Genomic DNA, 8,895 nt, shown 5'->3' with positions numbered 1-8,895 from the left:
ATTTTTGATTGATGTATGATAGTATTAAATATATATTTTGTAACCCTGATTGAAGGTTTTACAACCTTTCTTTATTAAAAAACTGTTTGTACTAGTTAAGTTTTCTCATATTTATTATAAGAAAAATTCAAGCAAAAAAAATTAAAGCAGCTAAAATTGTTTACTAAATAAATAGTATAATGACGATTAAAAATAACAATTAATCATTATAATTAATTCATTTTGAAAAAAAAATTATGACCGTTACGGGGATCGAACCCGCGACATTGGCGTTATTAGCACGACGCTCTAACCAACTGAGCTAACCGGCCACTCATGAAGTCTATATTTTGTACGTAGATAAAACATTGTGGTTTATAGTGATGTTGTTTTTAATGACTTCCAAGAATGTATAATTCAAATTGTTTACTACACCAACTTATCTTTGTTCATGTTTTATATAGTACTGATATATTCTATGTACAACATACGATTTTTGAGTTTCTTACTTTTTAAGAAAAGTAAAATAATACTTTAAAATTCAATTTATATTTATACCTTAGAACTTAAGGCTCTTTTGATGTAATTATAAAATTTGAACGTTCGCTCAAAATATAACTCAGCGTAAGCCAATTATTTTTAACTAAAACAGAAAAAAAAAACTTTCTTTTCAAATCTAAAGCTTATTTGTTTTAACCTGTTTGTTTAAATTTAAATTTGTTTAAATTAATGAATGTAATATTAACATTATGTTAACAGTTAAATTTTTCAGATGCTACATGGTTACTTATTAAAACATAGTATAAGTATCGAAAACTAGTTGTGATTAAAATTAAGAAACTTAATAGTTAACCTTATTTAATTATTTTTTAAAAGTACTTAGCTTTACTTAAATAAGCAACAACAAATACTGCAATTTTTTTATTATCTCTAAATTATGTTTTAAAGTAGTTTCTGTGTAGTCTAGCAACAATAATAGCCTAATTTAAACTAGTAAATAAGTTACTTGTTTGAATAATTTTTTTTTTGTTGTCAGTTACAAAAACAAAAATATTTACAAATTTTTTCATACTTCCACATTTTTTTGTTCTGTTATAAATTGTTCAGTTAAAATTTTACTAAAGCTTATTACACACATTTTTTAGTCTAGTAGTAGCACAAAAGTTTAATGATTTTCGAGTAATCTTATAAAAAGAAATTAATACTAAAACAATTTACGTTTCATAAAATGGTATATTATTTAAATGCATGATGAAACTAGTATACTAAACTGATAAATAAATGCTATTTTAAGTATAAAATAATTTTTTTTAATATAAATAACAAATGTTTTTCAGACTTCAAGTAAAGCTTTAAAGCTGTAACACTTTAAACACATGAAAGTTAAGTTAAGTATGTAAGTTGTTAATACTTAATCATGTAAACTTGTTTACTAAAATCACCTGTAGGTTAAAGAAGTCAACGTGTAGTATTTTTGAAAGTTTTGTTGTTTTATAATGTTGATAAATAATAAAACACTTTTAATTAGGTTATGCTTATATTTGATATATGTATTATTTTCTTACCTAAGTTACAAAACTAAAGTGGTATATAATATTATAGTGTTTATAGTTATTTTAAATAAATTATCTATTTTAAAGCTTTTTAGTAAGCTTTTAAAAAATGCTTAAATTAATATTTTCAGATAAGTGCAAAATCACATTCATTTTTCATACTTCTTTAGTATATTAAAGACTGTGAAGCGATTATTTTACTTGTAAAAAATATAATTAAAATAGTTTAAGGTCTCTTGAAGTGCAGTGTTCTAACTTATAGTTGGTAACAGGGGCGTAGCGTGGGGAGGGACACTGGCGCATCGTGCCACCAAAAAACGAAAAGAAGTAAAAAAAAAGAATGTAATATCTTTATCCTTCATTGTTTTTTATTTCTGCTTAGTTTGCCTTTTTCAACTATGTTTATCCAGTATTCGAAAAGTTAAACGAAATTTTGAATACCCATTAGTGACAAGTTAGAGAAATTACCCAATATACTGATTCGGTGCGCAAACGAAAATGCGCACCGATGTTGATGAAAAATTCTATAAGGAAATATTCTATAACCTCATTAACTTCATAAGATTTTAGACTCAAAAAGTACGCAACTAGTTAGTGCACCGCTGTAGTATAACCTTATGGCAGATTTTTCTACAAAAAGTTTACAAAAACACGTCACGCTTAAAGGAAAATTAAACAATTTTACAAGTTTTTTTTATGCTACAATAAATGTTTAAGACTACTGCTAGTTTTCTGATCTTTATTTTTGTAAACATACAAGAAAAAGCGTGTCGGCCTATGAGAAATAAACTTTGTTCGTGATATTTATTTTAAACAAGTACAATCAGATGAATTAAATTTAAAAAACATATCTTTAACTATTTTACAAAGTTGTAATAAACTGTAATAACAGTTATAAAGTTGATGTATCTTAACTTCTGTGTAACTTTTTTTAAATTATGTGCAATGAGGTGTTCTTATCACTGTTTTATTGTATATTAAAGAGATTGATATGTTTTTCGTAAATAAAACAGATACTTTCGTTTTATTGAATATAATCATTTTTAAAGATATAAATTTACTGTTAGTAGTAAAAACAGTTTTTATTTAATAAGTTTACATTTGTGCAAGTATAAGTAATTGTAATGAAATTTATACTTTTTTTTAAATTGTTTAATTTTGTAATGTATAAGTAATTTTTATAATAGTTACTTCGAACTTATTTTACTTAATGAATTTTTTGTCAACTTTTTTACTTATAAAAAGATCTATTTATAGCTTATTACAAAAGTTTTAATTTAGGGTTTTTTTTGAGAAAATAATTGCGCACCCCCTGACCAAAATACTTCGCTACGCCACTGGTTGGCAAGATTATAAATGCAATACAGTCTCATTTACCAAGTGGCCCGTTAATCTGTAGTTGTGATTTTTCAGAGTGAGGGAAGTCCCGGATTCAAATCCCAGGCTGGTTATACTTTTTGATAATATAAATTGTATTGGTTAGTAGTGTAAACTTCTACGTATTTTTACTACTGCGTATTACTTCTTACTTTAGTAACAACATTAAATAGTTATCAGCTTAAGTCTTATTTTACTTATCTATATTTTTAAAACTAATTTTATAACACGTTATTAATTAGTCTTATAACAGTCTTATAACAGAAATTTCTCAACTAAATTTAAATAACAGTGCGACTAAAGTCTTTTATCATCTGTGAATGTTGTAAATCAATTCAATTTCTCAAAACAGTTTTCGAAAATAAAAACAATTTTAAACAATAATGATAAGCTCTTAGTTATTTATATTTCAAGCATTATTTGATTAGAGTGAAACCCTTTTGTAAAACCATAACAATTTGAACAGTTTTGTTTTAAGTTTTATACAAATTACGAAATGCAAGAATATAGAAGCAAAAAATAACTATAAATTTTTAGGTTAAAACTGTAACTAAACCTTACTAAACTAGTACAGCTAAAATTGTTTAGTAGTAAAGAAAATGGAAACTTAAAGTTGAATATACATCTTTGATTACATAAAAATAAACTTAACTTCACGTTAACTTTAAACTTCAGTAACTATTTTTTTTATATTTAGTAAATATTAAGATATTTGAAATTCTAAAGTGATGACAACGTTTACAAAATGTATAAAGTAAAATGTTTTTAAGCAAAAAAATTTTTTTGTTAGTTTAGAATATGTACAAATTAAGCAACAGTTATAAATATAAAACAAGCTCATGTAGTAATATTTAAAACTAAAAGTTGCTTTGTAACTTATGTAATGAAAAGTTTTTATTTTTTCATTGTTTTAACAATTATTTAAACTTTAGTTTAAGCAAGGCACTAAATATAATTTAATGGTACGCTACTAAATTAACGTAGTAAAAATATAAGTAAATAAAAGACAACGCTTTATGGTTTAATCAAGCAAGTTATAGGTTTTTGTATTACAATACAAGAAAATAGCAAAATTTTTAAGTTTTTATGGTCTAATTTAAACAACAAACTAGTAAAAATTTGACAGTGTCGTACTAATTAGATAAATAAAGCTTAATAAATGTTTTAAAAACAAAAATTCCAAACAGTATTACGACTCAGTGTTTTATATAAAAGTCATAATATCATTTATTTCTTGAATTAGTTAATTATAATTTATAAATTACATATAAGAATGCTATTATCTATCTTTAATAAAAATAGATTGCTTTTAAAATTATCTATACATTTTTTCATGTTGAAATTTTTAAATACCGAATATCTTTTGTAACAGTTTTTTATTAGACTTTCATGAGTCGTAACTTATTTATAAAACCAATTTTATTTAAATAAAAATATGTATAGTGAGAGAACCAAGATAAATATAAAATTAAATACCTAAAGCTACATGAAACACTTAGTGATTACGTAAAATGCTTTAGAATTGCTGTTATGACAAGTTTATTAAACTTAAATATTTATTAAAACAACTCAAATACACTTGCTAACGAAATAATTTCGCAGAAAAACAACAATTTGTTCACTACTTTTTTTATTCAACTGACGCACGTTTCTCCGTGTTAATGAAGTTAAAAAGTTTTTACGGATTTATCTAAAGCTTCCAAGTAACAGTTTTCAAAAGTACTTGGAAAACTTTGATAAACCCGCAGAACTGTCTTAATTTTTTTTTAAACAGAGAAACGTCCGTCAGTTTAATAACGAAAAGTAGTGTAAAATTAAGTACAACACAAAGTTTATAAAAAACAACTTATGTAAATCTACTAAATTGTTTTCTTAAGTAAAGTTGTACTTTTCAAATTAATATTCTCGTTTATAAACATTGACTTCTACGAACCTAACAATAAAAGTTTTTTCACAATTTTTAGACTACTTATTTGTAAACATAAGGTATCTTTGATATTAGTAGATTTTTTTCTTTTTCTGCAAATAGTTTATCTGAAGCTATAAAAAAAAATAAGTAGGTGTAATAAAAAAAAACTTGCTTGTTCGATATTAATATTTGTTTTGTCATCGATGTAAAGAAATGCAATGTTTTATTTTAACTATGTTTTCAACTATAAAAGTTGACATACCTTTTGTATCAAAAATATTAGCTGTTCACTTATTATATAAAACTAGAAGATCTAAAATTAGATAAAATTAAATTCACAATAATCAATAAATAAATCACTTAAAAAGTTCAAAACAAATAAAACCAGAACTAAAAAGATAGAAAATTTTACTAAACTTTCAGCTTACAAACAAAAATATACTTATTAATTACATGCAATATAAGCGAAACACTTAATAAAAAAGTTTGACAAAAATGAAACCTTTTTGTACAATGAAAGTAAAAATGTTTCAGCCCGGGCTCGAACCGGGGACCTTTCGCGTGTGAGGCGAACGTGATGACCACTACACTACTGAAACACTTGGCAGTAAGCGTAATATTGCGTATATAAACTTGTTGTACCTTGAATTGACTCTCTTTGAAAGCTTCAAACGACGAAAATATCGGCGAAAGTCTGCAGTGCAGAAGCCTGGACTATCGTGTGCCGTGAGAAAAGCTCAAGTTTAACAAAAGAGTTGATCATCAGACTTCAGTCATTCCATCTGATCATCAGTTTTTGTTGATTGATACGAGCGTACCAGATGTCTTGCCTAGTGGACAATGTATTGAACGTTGTACAGCAAAAAACAATGCTGAAGTTACTGATCAATGCCATCAAATGGTTGCTTCATGTGAAAACATGATAAACCGTTTGTAGATAGAAGGCTATAGGTTTTTCGGTTGTGACTGACTGATAAGTCCTAATAAGGACGAATCCGTTTTCAGTTTACCGAAAGCATATGGTCTGATGATCTTTGAAAGCTTACGAACATATTCAATAGTACAAAGTAAAAAATGCTGTACAATACAATTGTGTTGTTTAAGTTAAAAATTTGACTTTAAATATACTTAGCAAATTATTAGCCTAAATGAAACTTATATTGATATATAGAAGTAATTGCTACAAGATTAGTTTTAATTTAAATTAAATTAGCTGAAGGTCTACCCTTAGAAATAGTTAAAACTAGACTTATATGTTTTAACATTTGAATCTCACTTAGCTATAAATATACATTTTTTCGTTTTTAACAATATTGTTTCAAAAAATATAGAAGTTTTACTATTATGCTGACAACTAGGAAATAAAAAAATGTTTAAATAATTTGAAAGGTTTTTAAATTTTCAATCATGTAGTATTTTTAAGAGTGCAAACTTTGTTAGAATAAACGTTCTCTGTTTAATTAATTTAGAATTTTGGTATTAGTGTAAAATACAACTTATGAGCTTTGACAAAATATTTCAACTTTTTACTAGCTAGCAAAACATAAATGTACAACTATGTGACAAAACAGAAATATTTAATTAATTGAAAGTTGTTGTAAACATCAAATAGTACTCAAACTAGTATTAATTTTAATCAAAAGAAGACTTAGTTTATAAAACTTGAAACTTTATTTATATTACAATCAGTAAAACTTTTTAGTTTAACTTTTAGGACAAGCTTACAAGCTTAAAGTGACTATTGAGTTTTAGTTATTTATTTATTGTCATACTTTGTTTAGTTGTAGTATAGTGATATGTTAATTTTTTACTTATCCACGACTTAAATCAGTTTATAAATTTAAAATAACAAATTTTCATTAGCTAGAAAATTTTATAATATATTTAGCAGTTTATTTCTACAGTTAGTTTTATCATTTATAAACACCTCAATTTATTTTCTCAGTCATCATTTAATCAAAACATACTTAGATTTAAAAATATTAATTTTAATAAAATCATAAACTTAATATTCTTTGGTCACACGTATGGATACATACAAATAAAAACAAAAGCAATTACAAAGTAAAATGCACGACTTGAAATAAACATTTTTTACAAATAAACATCAATTTTATAGTTATAAGCAGAGTTGGTAAAATGCTAATAGTTACTATGGTAATTCAGCAATGAAGCGTATAAACTTTGGTTTGTTTTAATTTAGTAATTTCACGCTTGAGTAAACAAAGCAGAGCTTTTTAACATGTCTGGTTATAAGCGTTAAACCACGTGAGAGTATACCGCTTAAACTAGCAGATAAACTGTGTATAATTCTGCTAGCGAGCGAAAACGCGTTGAAAATTTGCAACGCATTATTATAGATCATTTTGTCGAGCTAATGGCAAAAAAATTAACGCTTGAACGCACATATGCTAGCATTTGACTGCAGTACAGAGCTAGCTGCATTTTCATTTGAGATTATATACAGTAATTTCTCCATTTCAATACAAGCATCGATGGTGTAACGGTTAGCTTTGGTGCCTTCCAAGCACTAGTTACGGTTTCGACTTCCGGTGGACATGTATTCAACATAATATAATCTTAATTAGATAAAACAGTAAGTAAGCATCAACGAAAAAAAAAGTGTTTTAAGTAGTGTTCGATAGTTTAGTTGTTAAACTCATTAAAAAATAAGTTATAAATCAATAAACCTAAAACATACACAAAAGAGTGATTGTTTTTATTTAAGTATTATAAACTGAATTAAAATTACTATATTTAAAAAGTGTATTTATTCAGTTTTGTAAAATCAAAAACTTCAAGATAATCTACAGAACTCTATTTGAATTCTAATTGAATTTAAATCTACTTGTTATAATTCAAAAAAGCTACGTATAATGTAGTATATAATTTAAATACTCAGTATGTCTTCGAATACTGGGTTGGCCGAGTGGTTAAGGCGTTGGACTTAAGTTCCAATGGACGACTGTCCGCGTGGGTTCGAACTCCACACCCAGTATTTTTTACGTGTAGTATTATTATTTTTCTTTTTATAACCGTCAGTTTTGAACTAAAAAATGATTTGGCTTAAAAGCCTTATAAATATTATTTATTTACCTTAAGTGTTTACAATTTACTTTATAAGTTCATAGTTTTAGAAGCTTGTAGTTTTTATGTTTAGTTGAGAAAGTTTTTAAGTTTTTATCCTATTTTACGCATCATAACGTGTTTTATGCTATTAACTTACTACAAAGACGTTTCTAAAAGTAAACTAAAAAAGTTTAAGCTCGTTTTCTTTTGACTGTTACCTTAAATTATAGTAGTGATTTTAATTAACATTTTAAAAACTTAAACACCATATTTAGAGGGTTGAATACGTATGAAAGTTTAAAAAAAAAACTTTTTTTAATCATAGATAATTTTTATAGTATATTTAGTTTATAATGCATGGAATAACTTGAGTGATTTTACAAAAAACTAAGCGTAGTAATACATAATTAAACTAAATGTAGTTTAAACAATAGATAAGTTTCAAAATAAATAGAGTATAAATAAAATAATTTTTGCTAATTGAATCTACGGTTTTCTACATTTGTTGATAAATAGTTTTATTACATCTTGCTCTAATTATTTGTTATTTAACCTACATTGGGCCGACAGGCTACAAAGTTTTACTTATATGAACGCGATAGTTGGATACCACGTAACCGACTGCGTGGCCTAATGGATAAGGCGTCTGACTCCTAATCAGAAGATTACGGGTTCGTATCCCGGCGTGGACTTCTTATTACAACTGCATTAGAGGTAATTCGTTGGCTTGGAAATAATCTATTTGTAAAATTCGACCGAATAATTTGTTTCCTAATATTTCTTTTTGAAAAATAACTTCAACTCAAAATTTAAATTTAGTAATGTTTCACCTGTTTGAACTAAATCAAACGAGATCATCACTAAAAAAAACTGTAATTTTTTTTCAATATAAACATGTAAGAAGACATTAGGCTATACTTTATTCAAAACTTGCGTCTATGTGTAAGAAAACAAAAACAAAATAAAACTTATAGCTTAAAGTTATCAACTTCGGAAAATCAGTATATC

The 8,895-nt window shown here is 25.7% G+C and overlaps 2 non-coding genes across 2 annotated transcripts; one reads left to right on the top strand and one right to left on the bottom strand.

Moving 5' to 3' along the window:
• Window positions 1-5,344: 5,344 nt before the first annotated feature.
• Trnav-cac (transfer RNA valine (anticodon CAC)) lies at window positions 5,345-5,417 on the bottom strand. Its single transcript has one exon. It is a non-coding gene; the product is annotated as a tRNA-Val (tRNA).
• Window positions 5,418-7,733: 2,316 nt separating this feature from the next.
• Trnal-uaa (transfer RNA leucine (anticodon UAA)) lies at window positions 7,734-7,816 on the top strand. The gene has a single exon. It is a non-coding gene; the product is annotated as a tRNA-Leu (tRNA).
• The last annotated feature ends 1,079 nt before the right edge of the window (window positions 7,817-8,895 follow it).

This window comes from Thalia democratica, unplaced genomic scaffold (assembly GCF_965202585.1).
Source record: "Thalia democratica unplaced genomic scaffold, ktThaDemo2.hap1.1 HAP1_SCAFFOLD_974, whole genome shotgun sequence".
In the NCBI taxonomy this organism is placed as follows: domain Eukaryota; kingdom Metazoa; phylum Chordata; class Thaliacea; order Salpida; family Salpidae; genus Thalia; species Thalia democratica.
This window is presented reverse-complemented; position numbering and strand designations above follow the sequence as displayed.